Source organism: Dasypus novemcinctus, chromosome 11 (genome assembly GCF_030445035.2).
Source record: "Dasypus novemcinctus isolate mDasNov1 chromosome 11, mDasNov1.1.hap2, whole genome shotgun sequence".
NCBI classification, from domain to species: Eukaryota; Metazoa; Chordata; class Mammalia; order Cingulata; family Dasypodidae; genus Dasypus; species Dasypus novemcinctus.
The window spans coordinates 57,411,638-57,426,912 of NC_080683.1; the positions used below are offsets into that span (position 1 = coordinate 57,411,638).

Sequence of the window (15,275 nt, forward strand, 5' to 3'; positions counted from 1 at the left end):
TTCTTATCCATAAATGGAAATAGTATTACTCTACCTGCCTGATATGGTGCATGTGAGCAGTAAAAGAAAAGACCCACACACAGGAAGGAACATCTCAGCACCTGGCACACGGCAAGTGCTTCCTCCCTGGGTACCAGCATGACTTACACTCTTACCTCCTTGACTTTATCAAATGCCATCTTCACTAAGAAGCCATCACCCCTTTAAAACTGCATGTTCCCCATCCTCAACATTCTCTATTCCTTTTCCTGTTTTTTTTCTCCACAGTACTTATCACTATCTCACACAGTGCATATTTTATTAACTTGATATGTTTATTGCCTGGCTCTCCCCTAGAATATAAATTCCAGGAGGCTCTATTCCCAGCACCCAGACCAGTGCCTGGCATAGAATATGGACTCACTAAATACCTGCTGGAAGGCAGAAGGAGTAAGCTAGAGCCTACAAACGTGAACCGACTCCTGGCTGAGTCCCCTCCCTCTCGGGCCCTGTTTGGGGGACATTTGACTGCCTGCAGTAGGCAGAAGGAGGAACTAGAAATCAAGAAAGCAATTTATGCAGCACGTGTTGGGGGGCCCTGGCCTTATTGAACCTGAACCCAATGCAGAGGAATTTAATATACCTCAATTTCATTAACCCCCTCCCTCATGAGCTCCTGTTACCCAAAATTGTCTAGCCGGACCCTGTGCAGAGTCGGGTCTGGGGGATAATTCTGATTCCTTTTCCCTTTCCTGGGGCAGGCTCTTATCCGGACTCGGATCTGACAGCGTGAGCAGGCAACGGTTCTGCAAGCTCACCTCCTGCTGGTCTGGGCGCCGTCTCATTCCGGAGGCGGCTCCCAGCGCTCCAGCCGGCGGCCCCGAGCCCCGCGCTGCGCCGCGCCCGCTCCGCCGCAGGTCGGGAGCGCGCGTCTCTGCCGCACAGCCGCTCCGGGAGACACTCGCCGAGACCTGGTGGCCAGAGGCGGCGGCGGCGCTCACACACCTCGGAGGAGCCGCCAGCCACCGGGGTCCAGCCCGCGGATCCGGGCGTCAGCCGGTAACGCGCGCGGGATAGGGCGCCCAGTGGCAAGCACAGCCGGGTACGGGCCGCGGGGCGCGTCAGGCAACGGCGAGGGCAGTAAGGATTGCTTGGTTTGGGGGTGGTTTTTAGTTTCGGAGTGTTTTGAAGATGAGGCTATAAGGGGAGAAAACCGGAATTTGAGGGTGCCCAGGAGACGAATTTGGACCCCACAGAGTACACCCATGTGTAAAACCTTCTCCACAGCCCGCTGATGTCCGTGTGTCCAGACGGCCGACCAGCGTCTGGAAGGGCTAAGAGCGGCAGCGCTGCGGGCTTGGGTGGGCTTGCTCCCCTCTGCTCCGCCTTGCGGCCGGGTCACGCCCTCTCTCGCTGGTGAGAAAACTTTTCTCGCTCAGGCCTGCCCGCCACTGCGGCTCTCTGCACCTGTGGAGAGCCTTACAGGGCGTGGGCACTCTACTCCTCCAGGAGAAATGCTTCGTCCTTGGCCCCCGTGTGCCCATCCCCACACCCCCATTCCCTGCGGTAGGCAGGGTTCTCAGAATGAACCTTGGACCGAAGGTTAATTCATCTTGTTTGGATTGGAGAGCTTGCCTGCAGCGCCTCTTTCTGAATAGAGAGAAATTGCGGTTTCATTCCTCTCTCCCCTCCCATTTTCCATCCTTTGTAATTAATTGAGGCAGGGAAAGATCAGCCTTATGAGAGACCTGTGTTTGGGGCTTTGGGGCTTCCACAGCACTTAAAGACATGAGGAACCCCAGACGTGCCTCTGGATTTAATCTGGCAACACTGAAACCCTCAGTGGTGTACCAGAAGGGAGAGGAATCTTGGGGGAGCTTGCCCATGCTTCTCCAGAGAAGAGAAGGGGACTCCCCATATACATTAATTCTCATTAAAAACCCAGAGGTGGGTAGTAGTATTTCCAGTTTATGAATGAACAAAATTAATTTAAGATATTAAATAAATTTTCCACATTGACCCCCCCAGTTAATAATGGGGAGCCGGGGGTCTGTGAGCCCAGAGTGCTTTAGGTACACCCCATGAGGTGCATCACTGAGCACTGGATTCAGGAAAGTGGCCTGGGCCTGCAAGGAAGGTCCAGAAGGCGAAAGGCCACAGTGAGGGGGGGCGGGCATAACAAGGAGTCTTGTTCCAGTCAGGAAGATCATCCAGTGTTTATGGAAAATGAGGAGATAGTAACAGGTGACTGAAGGCAAAATTGTTCCCAGTTTCTTTCTTTCTTTTCAAAATGAGCAAGGCAGCCCAAATGCCATTAAGAGGGTCTTGCCTCCTGAAACCAGACTGGATTGTTCAAGGTACAAATAGTTGGCATCCTAGATCAGGGCAAGGAGTCACTGACAGCACTGAGAAGGTAAGAGAACAGAGCTGGGAGACTTTTCAAAAGGAACTATTGAATCTTGGCATCATTCCAGAGCAATTTCTGAAAGATAGCTCAAGACCATCCAGGAAAGGATATACAAAGGAAATTTATGCCACACTAACTTCTTTCCCCATTCTAGCTATCTAGTGGGCTGTAGATTAGGGAATGCCATATCCCATGTTTTTCACATGGCTTGATGACTTATTAGGATCATGATATCAGTTTAGTGAGTTGTGACCAACATATTTTAAAAAGTGAAATTTGGTAGAAGGGAAGAGAAGCTAATAGAGTGCATTCCATGTGCAAGTGTAAGTATTGTTTAGTGATATGTGTGTGTTGTTCTGGGTTGTTTATCCTGCCACCTTTGCATGGACTTGTATACCTAGCCTCAGGTGACCCCGCTGATCCTTCCAGGGGAACCCCACTCTGCTCACAGAGGTGCTCACCACTTTTTTATAATATCTTGAAAATTACATCATCAGCACATTCCAGAAAGTATAACCTCCCCTCTCCTCATTTCTCTAGGCTCCTAGAGGCTGGGGTATTTCATTAATCAGAATTCAGCTCTGAATCTTATATTTCTTTTTACCTTTGTATGCCTGTGGTGTGTCAGCAGTGTGGTTAGGTACTTTCTGATACACAGTCCCCTTTAGTCCTCACAGCAAGTTGGCTACTGTTATTCTCATTTTATAAACAGAGGTTTTCAAAGCTTGGGAGCTAGAAATAAGTCAGTCATTAACCCCCACCTCCCTCAGTGGACAGTCTACAGTATATCCTGCTTTTGCAGAGGCGTTTCACAAGGTCACATACTGTATGTAGCAGTTTGATATGGTTATGAATTCCAAAATTAGATATTGGATTATGTTTATAATCTGATCTGTACCTGGGCATGATTAAGTTATGATTAGGGCTTTGATTGGGCCAGATCATTAGGGTGCTGAGTCCCCACCCCTTGGTGGGTGGGAACTCACAGATAAAAAACATGGCAAAGGACAGAGTTAAGGGTTTTGTTTTGTTTTTTTTAATTCTCCCCACCCCCCGCCATGGCTTTTTGCATGCTGTCTGCTCTCTGTGTCCATTTGCTATGTGTTCCTCTGTGTCTGTATTTATTTATTTCATTTCCCCTCCCCACTTGCAGCTTGCTTTTGCTGTCTGCTCTCTGTGTCCATTCGCTTTGCACTCTTCTGTGTGTTTGCTTATCTCCCTTTTTTTGTTGTTGTGCCAACTTGCTGAGTTGGCTCTCGGTGGCCGGGAGGTCCTGCATGGTGTCTGTGGGCCAGGTGGCACTCTGCAGTGTACAGGTGAGCCTACCTTCACAAGGAGGCCCCGGGATATGAACCCAGGACCTCCCATATGGTAGATGGGAGCCCAACTGATTGACACACAGCTGCTCAACCCAGAGTTGAGGGTTTTTGATGTTGGAGTTTTGATGTTGGAGTTTGGTGCTAAAATCTTAAGCTGGAGCCCCGGAAGTAAGCACACAGAGGAAAGAGAAGCAAGCCCCAGGAAGAGAGGAACCCTGAGCCCAGGAAGAAGCAAGCCCTGGGAAGAGAGGAACCCTGAACCCAGAGAGAAACAAGACCCTGGAAGGGAGGAACCCAGGAAGTCTGAACCCTCACAGATGTCGGCAGTCATCTTGCTCCAACATGTGAAAATAGACTTTAATGAGGGAAGTAACTTATGCCTTTTTTTTTGTCTTTATTTTCTTAATTACATTCAAAAAATATGAGATCCCCATATACCCCCCACCCCCCTCACCCCACTTCTCTCCCCATAACAACAATCTCCTCCATCATCATGAGACATTCATTGCATTTGGTGAATACATCTCCGAGCACTGCTGCACCTCATGGTCAATGGTGCACACCATAGCCCACACTCTCCCACATTCCATGGAGTGGGCCATGGGAGGACATACAATGTCCGGTAACTGTCCCTGCAGCACCACCCAGGACAACTCCAAGTCCCGAAAATGCCCCCACATCTCACCTCTTCCTCCCACTCCCTACCCCCCAGCAGCCACCATGGCCACTTTCTCCACACCAGTGCCACATTTTCTTCGATTACTAATCACAATAGTTTATGAATAGAATATCAGTAAGTCCACTCTAATCCATACTCTATTCCTCCATACTGTGGACCCAGGAATGGTTGTGTCCACTCACTCCACATCTATATCAAGAGGGGACTTAGATTCCACATGGATGCTGGATGCAATTCTCCTGCTTTCAGTTGTAGGCACTCTTGGCTCCCTGGTGTGGTGGTTGACCTTCTTCACCTCCATGTTAGCTGAGTGGAGTAAGTCCAATAAACCAGAGTGTAAGAGTTGCAAGTCTGTTGAGGCTCAGGGTCTGGCTATAACATGGTCAGTCCAGAGATTCAGGTCGCCTGGGTAGACACTAAACCCCAGCATCAGCTACAGATCCAGTAAAAGTAACAGGAGAGGCTTGTGGACAAAGATCACATCTGAGTCCAGCTCCATCATACAGAAACACAAATTCCAAAGTAGGGCCAACTGACATGGCACTGAACTCCATCTGCCATGCCCATAGAACCTGTGGGTCTCTGTAGCCTGCAGAAGAACCAATACCTGAGGTTGTATCTCAGGTTGTTTACCTGTCTCTGGGACTCTGCTGAGGTGTGCATAAGGGCGACCCCTCTGATAACCTCCTGGCTCTTTTTGGAGACTCATAGCCATATAAACTCATTTGTCCTTTCCATTTCCCCCTTTTCTTCAGGTCAAAAAGCATTTTTAACTCCTGGTATTATATGTAGACTGAGATATTCTGCTGGTCCGAGTTGACCCTTTTATTCAAGGTCCTTTTCTAGAGTAACTTATGCTTTATGGCCTGTTATCTGTAAGTGCCTACCCCAAATAAATACCCTTTATAAAAACCAACCAATTTCTGGTATTTTGCATCAGTACCCCTTTAGCTGAATCCTCAGGATAATGAAGGGGAAAGGGTATGGCTTGTATACATATAACAGGGCTCTCTGTCCCCTGTTCCTGCTCTTCCCTTTGGTATCAGACAGAAGAAAGACAAAGAGGAGACATTGATTAGAGTGATAGCAACCACAAATCAGGGAGGGATAATCTATGAAAATCATTTTATATCTGCAAGAAATGTAATGCTAGCATGTTGGGTTCACAGTGGGGTTAAAGGATTAAACCACATTTAGGCTCAAAGAGTGTATGAAAAATCTAAAGGATGGAGTGGCCTTACTGACCAACAGTTGAAGTAAAAGAAAAAGCTTGGAGGTTTCAGGGAAACACTAGTCCTGAATGAACCATAATGTGAAGTGCTGCTCAAAAACAAAACTAGGGTTGCATTGATAAAGACATGCCTTTTTGTAACAAACATTTGTAAGGGGTTTATTTTGTGGCAGGCATAGTTGTGAGTGCTTCAAAAACTCAGCCCTTGTAGCAAGCCTAAGTGATGGGGACCTTAATGATTACATTCCAATTTAGCTGATGAAGAAGCTGAGTGACAGATTAAGTCACTTGGCAAAGTCATATAGCAAGTAAATGTACTAGAGCTGGGATTAAGCGTGGGCTCTTAAACACTCTGTTGGGGACTGAATCACGTCCCCCGCAAAAGGCATGTTCAGGTCCCAACCCCTGGTCCTGAGTGTGTGAACCCATTTGTAAACAGGACATTTGAAGATGTCATCAGTTAAGGTGTGTCCAAACTGCATGAAGGTGGGCCTTACTTCAGTATGGTTGAAAACCACAAGGAGCAGCCAGAGGCTGGAAATCAGTGAAACCCAGAAGAGAAAGGGGGTTGAAAACCACAAGGAGCAGGCAGAGGCTGGAAATCAGTGAAACCCGGAAGAGAAAGGAGAAGATGCCGCCATGTGTGTTGCCATGAGATGGAAAAGCCAAGGATCCCCCAAAGTGCCGGTCAGCCAGAAGATACCCACCCAGTAGAAGGCAAGGCTGCTAGCCTCTGAAACCATGAGCCGATCAATTCCTTTTTCAAGTATGTGGTATTTGTTTTAGCAGGTAGGAAACTCCTTTCTGCTTTCTCCCTATAGCATTTGGATCAAAGGACATTCTACGCAGCATTCCATTCTGGTCGCCCTTTTGTAGGGAACAGTGACCAAACTCAGGGTATCCAGAGGAGGGTGGTCTGGATGATGAGGGTCTGGACACCAGGCCAGGAGGGAAAGGGGACTTAAACCAGGCGGACAGGGGCCTTGGTAGAGGATGAGACCAGTCCTCAGATATTGGGGAAGGAGAAGTGCGTTTGCTCCCAGGGGCAGCATTAGGACCAGGTCAAGCTGATGCTGGATGGTCTTCTGTCAGACTGTGGAGAGGATTTCCCCACTGGGTGAGGGGGGTGTTGAATTTTATGTCCCCAGTTTTTCTTTCCAGTGCTCAAATTCAACTCTTTTACGTATATGAGTAAAAAGTCCTTCAAAAATAATTGGAAATTGATAGTCTTTCCTAAATATAGGAAGCATTAGCATAGAAGATATATCTTAGAAGGTGTTAAATGGAGGTTTTTATTTAGTATAAGGTATTAATTAAAGTTTTGACTAAGGCAACCACATGCAAGTTATGTGAAATTCCAGAGGGAAGTGCTTGACCTTAACATGGAAATTCCCAAATAGATATTTGAGAACCTTTCCTTAAATTGTGAACCTCTTGGCCACTTCAAGTTTCCCCAAGTTGTACTAGTTCAGAGTATGGGTTATATATGTTAGGGGTGAATTGATAAAGAACAGCAATCTGTTCGCTTGGTGGTACATTTATTTCTAACAAACGAAGAGTTAGAGGCAGGGCTATTTAGAAAAGGAAAGAAAACGTTTATTTGCTAAGAGTACAAGGAAGTAGGATTTGGAAGGCTGTTTCATCAAATAAAAACACAATATAAATACTTGAAGGAAAAAACCCTCACAAAATTACCAATGTTCTCAGGTTCAAAGTAGTCCGTTCATAGTGGAAAACAACATTCTCACGTGATTATCATATTCTAAAAAGTTATGACTTCTTTCCTTCATCAGCTTAGGAAACAACCAGAAGTAAAAAAAAAATTTTTTTTGCAAGGTAGTCCAGGCTTATGGGACATGTTCAAGGTTTTATTGTTTGGGGGACCAACAATCAGGAACAAGATTACCATGTTATCTTTGGCTTGCTTCAGGGTGTGAAGTTCTGTGTTTTTCCTTGACTGGTATACAGTATAAGTGCTCAGTCCCATTGGAAAGGGAAGAAAGCTTCTGTTTTTGCTTCTACTTCCTTGCAGGTGTGTTTCTTCAATCCATTATAGTGTTGCTAAGATATGAAGTACAGAAGCTGAAGTTGAGAATCTCTTTTTAAGATGTTAAAATCGTAGATGTTAGAATCTGGATTTAATTGTTGCTCATTTCTGTTAGCAAGATCTACGCAATTTTTGCTTGGTTGGAGAGCACAAGTAAAATTTCGTAACTCTTCAAGTGAAAGCGATTTATAAGCTTCAATTAATGATTCCCCTCAAAGGTACATTTGTTTGCCGCATGCATTTTCTTGGTGACAGCAAAAACAATAGTGCAAAGACAGGCAGAGCAAGCCAGGGGAGGTGGCTTTCTGTGCGTTGGCTCTGAAGTTTCCTGGTTGATCAAGAAAGAATAATGAGATGAGTGAGAGGTGTGCATGTAAACATTACTGTCTTTCTACAAACCACTGGGTAGATTGTTCCAAAAATATAGTTCTCTCTTGTGTGAAAAAAAAGGAAAGAAGTGAAAGAAAAAAAATTGAAAATAAAGATCTGTAACCTGTGTCATTAAACCTACATCATATTTTTACCAGTGCTTCTTTAAAATTTCCACTAAATTACCCCAATGAGAAGGAGGGTAAACCCATATTTCTGGGAATCTGGAGCAGAGGCTAAGGGTGCCAGAAGCAAGTATAAGTTTATTTTGAACATTTATTTGATACTTGCAGTTTACTCTGTAAATATCTGAGCTTATTTTATATCTAAACCTTCTAGGAAAATTGGTGCTGCAAGATGAACCAGTGTGTCCAGACACTTTGAGGGCTATATGACCACTCCCTAGACCTAGACAAGGGGGGGGGGGGCTCTGTTTTTGCCCCCTCACATAATAAAACCTCTCTCCTGCTCTCTTTTGGCTGGGCTTTTCCCTGCAAGTTGAGGAGCCTGCAGGATGCCTGAAGCCCATGCTGATCCTGCCATCTGCAAGCTCTGGTTTTGTTATAAACAAGTATTATATTAACATGGAGGCAGTGGGCAGGATAGGTAGACTAGATGGGATAGGTCCCCTGGCTTAAGAATCCCAGACCTAGGAGGATAAGCTAACTATTCAGAAGTTTAGTGTTTCTTTTACATCTGCCTCAAGCTCTTAAATAAATCTTTGCTTGAGTTTAAACTGCCTTTTCTGTGGATCAAGAGATCAAAATACCTGGTCCTCTCTTCTCTTGGCTTGCTTGTCAAAGGAACGATTCAGCTCAGGGCTTTAAGGAACAGTGTGTGCTGCTTGGAGACAGATACTGATGTGGGCTATGGGTGGAAGGCTCTTTGTCTCTTCAGAGATAACTAAGTTATTTGACTTGTGGGTGTGGAACGGTAAGAGGCTGCAGTCCTGCCCTTAGGGACGGTGACAGCAGGCTCCAGTCCCAGGAAATGTTTAACAAAGCAAGGGCTATAAACTTTAAGTATTTAGGGGAAATGCAAAAACCAAGGCTTATCTAAAATGTCTGGAGTCCTTGCTAAAAGCTTACCTAAGATGTGAAAGAGATATATGCTAATTGAAGCCTATTGAGAACTGAAACAAAGGGACCATTTGGCCTTTCCTCTCTGTATAAAAGACGTTTGAAAATCTTGTTCCGGGCTCGGGATTCAAACTGAAAGCTCCCGAGTCCGGCCGGCCGTCAATAAACCATTTTTTCCTTCTCAAAATCATTCCTGAGTCCTGGCCTCTCTATACTCAAATAATTGAACTTCTCTTAAATTCCACAACAATACCATGAGCAATAAATACAAAGTAGACTTGTTTGGCAAATTATCCTTAAAGTGATGTAAAGGATGACTGGTCTCACTTCCCTTACTTGTATCATGCCAAATGTTTCAGAAACTCCATTAATTAAAATTTAAAGGGTTTTGATCCCCTAGTACTGCTAAAATAGTCTAACTGAAGTTTTGATCCACTTGGCTGTGATGTTTTGTAATAGCAGCTATATAAATCAATGTGAAGATTCAGTGAGTGGCAAGGTCTTACTTTTAGAGAGTCTGATTTATATTCTACTCATTAATAAAATGAGAAAATCAGATCCCATCTGATGGGATAAGGGAGAGGTCTTTGTGGGCTGATGTAGTTGGACAGGATTTCATGCAGGGGACAGTGACTGAGCCTGGCCTGGAAGGATGGTGGTGGTAGTTCTTGTCGGCAGGGGCAGTGTGGGGGGAGCCTCAGAGGACTTATTTTTTTCATTTGCTTTCTTTTAAAATTTATTTCCTTTCTCTTTTTTCCATTTTTTTAAATTAGAGAAATTGTGAGCTTACAAAACAATCATGCATAATATGCAGATTCCTGTACATAACCCAACCTCCAATACCTTACAATATTGTGGAACATTTGTTGCAGATTATGAAAGAACATGATCAGCCTATTACCACTAAGTGTGGTCCATGGTGTACACTTGGTATATTTTTTCCATAAATCCCCTATCATTAGCAGCATATATTAGTACTGTACATTTATTATGGTTCATGAGCGAACACTCTCATATTTATACAGTTAACCACAGTCCATCTTCTACAACATGGTTCACTGTGTTATATAGTCACATCCTTATATATTCTATCCAAAGTGTACACTCCGTGGCTCTTAGTCCAAGAGAAAAAATCACATACTCCCTGTTACTGACCTTTAGCATTGCTATAGCACCTTCTCTGACATTGATGCAAGAATGTTACAATATTGCTGTTAACTATAGTCCATAAATTATATTAATTGTATTTTTCCCATTCATCACTATATTCTTACTACCTTGTAATAGTGACATATATATGTTCCTACCTTGTAATAGTGACAAATATATGTTCTTTTAACTAGAAGAACATACCTGTATTTGTATTACTAACCCACCTCTGGGTTCACTATGTTATTTAGTCCCTAGATTATTCTCTAGCTTTCTTTCAATCGACATTTAAATTGCTAGACTACTCCTTTCAGCCACGATCCCATTTATAAATCAGACATATTAGTTATAAACACTATAATGTGTTACCTTCAAGTCTATCCATTTCCACACTTTTACAGTCAAGTTAATTGGAAATCCTACGTACATTAAACGTCAGTACCCCTCCTCAGGCCTCATCCTATCTTGTAGTAACTTATAGTCTAGAATTTAACTCCATGTGTTTAGTTCATATTAATGAGACCATGCGATATTTGTCCTTTTGTATCTGGCTTATTCCCTTAGCATAATGTCCTCAAGGTTCATCAGTGTTATCATAGGTGTCCCAATTTCCATTGTTCTTACAATAGCATAGTATTTCATTGTATGCATATACCACATTGTGTTTATTCATTCATTGGCTGATGGACACTTGGGTTATTTCCATCTTTTAACAGTTGTTAAAAATACTGCTTTGAACATTGTGTGCAAATGTCTTTTCATGCCATTGTTTTCAGGTCTTCTGGATATATTCCTCTTAGAGGGATTGTTGGATCATACAGCAGCTCTAACTGCCAAACTGTCTTCCACGGAGTGTGCATCATCCTACATTCCCACCAACAGTGAAGGAGTTGTTATTTCTCCACATCTTTTCCAGCACTTGTTCTTTTTGTTTGTTTGTTTAATAATGGCCATTCTATGAGGTGTGAGATGGTATCCCATTGTAGTTTTGATTTGCATTTCCCTAATAGCTAGCGATATTGAATATTTTTTCATGTGCTTTTTCACCATTTGTATTTCCTCTTGGGAAAAATGTCTAAGTCTTTTGCCTTTTTAAAAATTGGATTGCTGGCTTTTTTTTTTGCTGAGTTATATGATCTAAAATAGCATGGAAATTGAACCCTTATTAGATATGTAATTTCCAAATATTTTCTCCCATTGACTGGTCTGACTTTTCACCTTCTTGATGAAGTCCTTTGAAATTCAGAAATGTTTAAGTTTGAGGAGGTCCCATTTATCCATGTTTTCTTTTGTTGCTCAGGCTTTTGGTGTAAGGTTTAAGAAGCCCCCACCTACCAACAGGTCTTGAAGATGTTTTCCTACATTTTCTTCTGGGAGTTTTATGGTTGTACCTTCTATATTTAGGTCCTTGATCCATTTGTAGTTAATTTTTGTATATAGTGTGAAAGAGGAGGTCCTCTTTCTTTCTTTTGGATATAGGTATCCAGTTCTCCCACCACCATTTGTTGAATAGACTGTTCTGATACAGCTGGTTGGGTTTGACAGCCTTGTCAAAAATCACTTGACTGTAGATGTAAGGGTCTATTTCTGAACCATCAATTCAGTTTCATTGATCTATATGTTTATCTTTATGTCAATACCATACTGTTTTTACCTCTGAGAGTCCTCCAACTTTGTTCTTCATTTTTAAAATGTTTCTCTCTATTCAGAGCCCCTTACCCTTCCAAACAAATTTGATAATTGGTTTTTCCCTTTCTTTAAAAAAGGCTCTTAGAATTTGCATTCAATGCATTCAATGGATTGCATTGAATTTGTGTATCAATTTGGGTACAATTGACATCTTAATGATATTTAGTCTTCCCATCCATGAACACAGATGGTTTTTCCATTTATTTAGGTCTTCTCTGATTTCTTTAAGTAATACATTGTAGTTTTCTGAATACAAGTGTTTTATGTCCTCGGTTAAGTTTGTTACAAATATTTGATTCTTTTTGTCACTATTATAAATGGAATTTTTCCTGACTTTCTCCTCAGATTGCTCATTACTAGTATATAAAACACTACTGATTTTTGCATATTGATCTTGTATCCTGCCACTCAGCTGAATTTATTAGCTCTAGGAGCTTTGTTGTAGATTTTTTGGAACTTTCTAGATATAGGATCATGTCATCTGCAAACAGTGAAAGCTTTACTTCTTCCTTTCCAGTGGGATGCCTTTTATTTCTTTTTCTTGCCTGACTGCTCTAGCTAGAACCTCTAGAACTATATTGAACAACAGTGGTAACAGTGGGCATCCTTGTCTTTTTCCCAATGGGAAAGATTTCAGTCTTTCACCACTGAGTATTGTGTTAGGTTTGGGTTTTTTATATATGCCCTTTGTCATGTAGAAAAAGTTTCCTTTCATTCCTAGTTTTTGGAGTGTTTTTATCAAGAAAGGATACTGGATTTTATCAAATGCCTTTTCTGCATCAATTGAGATGATCTTGTGATTTTTCTTCTTTAATTTGTTAATGTGGTGCATTATGCTGATTGATTTTCTTATGTTGAACCACCCTTGCTTGCCTGGGATAAAATTCACTTGATCATGATGACTAATTCTTTTAATGTGTTGTTGTATTCAATTAACAGATATGTTGTTGAGTATTTTTGCATTCATATTCATTAGGGAAATGGATCTGTAATTTTAACATTTTAATAATATCTTTACCTGGCTTTGGTATTAGGGTAATATTGACTTCATAGAATGAGTTTGGTAGTATTTTTTCCTGTTCAATTTTTTGGAAGAGTTTGGTATTAAACCTTCTTTGAATACTTAGTATAATTCACCTGTGAAAGCATCTGGTCCTGGGCTTTACATTTTGGAGAATTGTTGGATGACTGTTTCAATGTCTTTGCTTGTGATTGGTTTGTTGAGGTCTTCTATTTCTTCTGCTCCTTTTCCTTTCTCTTCTCCACCTGGGACATTCATGACATGTATGTTTGCACATCTCTTGCTATCATTTGGTTCCCCGAGATCCTGTTCAATTTTTTTCATTCTTTTCTTTATCTATTCTTTTGTATTCACTTTCAGAGGAACTGTCTTCAGGCTCACTGATCCTTTCTTCTGTCTTTTCAAATCTGCTATTATATGCCTCCCAAGTATTTTTAATTTCATTTATTGTGACTTTCAATCCCATAAGATCTACTATTTTTTCTTTGTATGTCTTCAAATTCTTCTTAGTGCCCACCTAGTGTCTTCTTGATGTCCTTAATCTCTTTAGCAATCTCATTGAATTTATTAAGGAGATTTGTTTGAACATCTGTGATTATTTGTCTCAACTCCTTTACATCATCTGGAGGCTTAGTTTTTTTTTTTTTTAAGTAAAACTTTTTTTTTTAATTGATTTTGTAAAAAATATTACATTAAAAAAATATGAGGTCCCATTTAACTCTACCACCCCCACCCCACCACTCCCCCCCCCCAGCAACCCTCACTCACATCATCATGACTCATCCATTGCACCTGGTAAGTACATCTCTGGGCATCTCTGCACCCCATGGTCAATGGTCTACATCATGGCCCATACTCTCCCACATTCCATCCAGTGGGTCCTGGGAGGATTTACAATGTCCGGTGATTGCCCCTGAAGCACCATCTAAGGGCAACTCTAAGTCCCAAAGGCGCCTCCACCTCTCATCTCTTCCTGCCATTCCCCATACCCATCAGCCACCATGTCCACTTTTCCCACGCCAATGCCACCTTTTCTCTGTGGACCTTGGATTGGTTATGTCCGTTGCACCTCTATGTCAAGAGGAGGCTCAGATTCCACATGGATACTGGATGCAATCCTCTTGCTTTCAGTTGTAGGCCCTCTAGACTCCATGGTGTGGTGGTTGTCCTTCTTCAACTCCATCTTAGCTGAGTGAGGTGAGTCCAATAAATCAGATTGTAGGAGCTGAAGTCTGTTGGGGTTCAGGGCCTGGCTATCATATTGTCAGTCCAGAGATTCAAATCCCCTAAATATATCTTAAACACCAACACCAACTACAATTCCAGTAAAGTAGCATGAATGGAGGCTTAGTTTGATCTTTTGACTGGACCATAGCTTCCTGCTTCTTGGTATGTATTGTAATTTTTTGTTTGTGCCTCAGCATCTGATTTACTAAATGTATTCTATGCTCAGTTTCTCTCTTTAGTCTAGAGCTTTCTATTTGATTAGTTTTGTTCTGGAGCCCCTCTCTGATACTTAGTTCACTTAATTTGGAACTTTGGAGTGGCTCATGTTTAGCCAATCTGAATTTTTTCTGCTCTTTTTCATCTGCCTTGCCCTTTCTCCCTTGCTGTTGTAGAATAGAAACTGAATGTGCAGTTGGTACTATGATCTGTGGAAGTTGAAGTTGCCCACATTGCCCCAGGAATGATGAATCTTCTCCCACCTTTCTCCCCTGCCAGGGATGGTGCAACAGCCACATGCAGTATCCTGAGCCATACAGGCCAAGACCATTGGGTCTTGCCTAGGGAGACTGATGAAGCAACACACCCCTTCCTTCCCTGCCTGTTGTGGGGATGGAGCTGCAGGCATGGGTAGCACACTAAGCCATGTGAATCAAAAGTCCCCCCTCCCCTGCCAGGGATGGGAATGGAACCTAGTCCATTTAGGGCAAAAGCAACTGCAGTTGCCTGGAGTGGTAGGGGAGCAATGTCCCTCCTCCTGCTCTATTAGGGGTGAGGATGGATCAACAGGAGTGCCCAACACTCTAGTCTGTGTGGTCTGAAAGTTTCACAGAGAGTCTGAGGGAACACTGTCCCTCCTCCTGCCCTGTCAGAAGCAGGGATAGAGCTAGTGTTGTGCCCAGAAATCCTGTTTGTGCAGGCTGAGAGCACCTACTGTTGCCCAGAGAATCTGCAGGTTCCTCCCTGCCAAAGGTGGGGTTGGACCCTAGGCTAGGGCTACAATCCAACCTAAGGGGAAAGAAGTTGGCCCCTTCTGTCACTGTGGTTTTCAATCAGCCCTACTTCTCCTCATGCCAGGGTCT

The 15,275-nt window shown here is 42.9% G+C and overlaps 1 protein-coding gene across 2 annotated transcripts in view; it reads left to right on the forward strand.

Moving 5' to 3' along the window:
• The first annotated feature begins 828 nt into the window (after positions 1-828).
• Positions 829-15,275, forward strand: part of MRAP2 (melanocortin 2 receptor accessory protein 2) — a 69,088-nt gene continuing 54,641 nt past the window's right edge. The window contains exon 1 of one of the 2 annotated variants that reach the window (XM_058307105.1): positions 829-1,081. The gene's annotated coding sequence lies outside the window, so the exon portion shown is untranslated. The remainder of the gene's footprint in view (positions 1,082-15,275) is intronic. The other variant, XM_058307106.1, reaches the window with a different exon arrangement.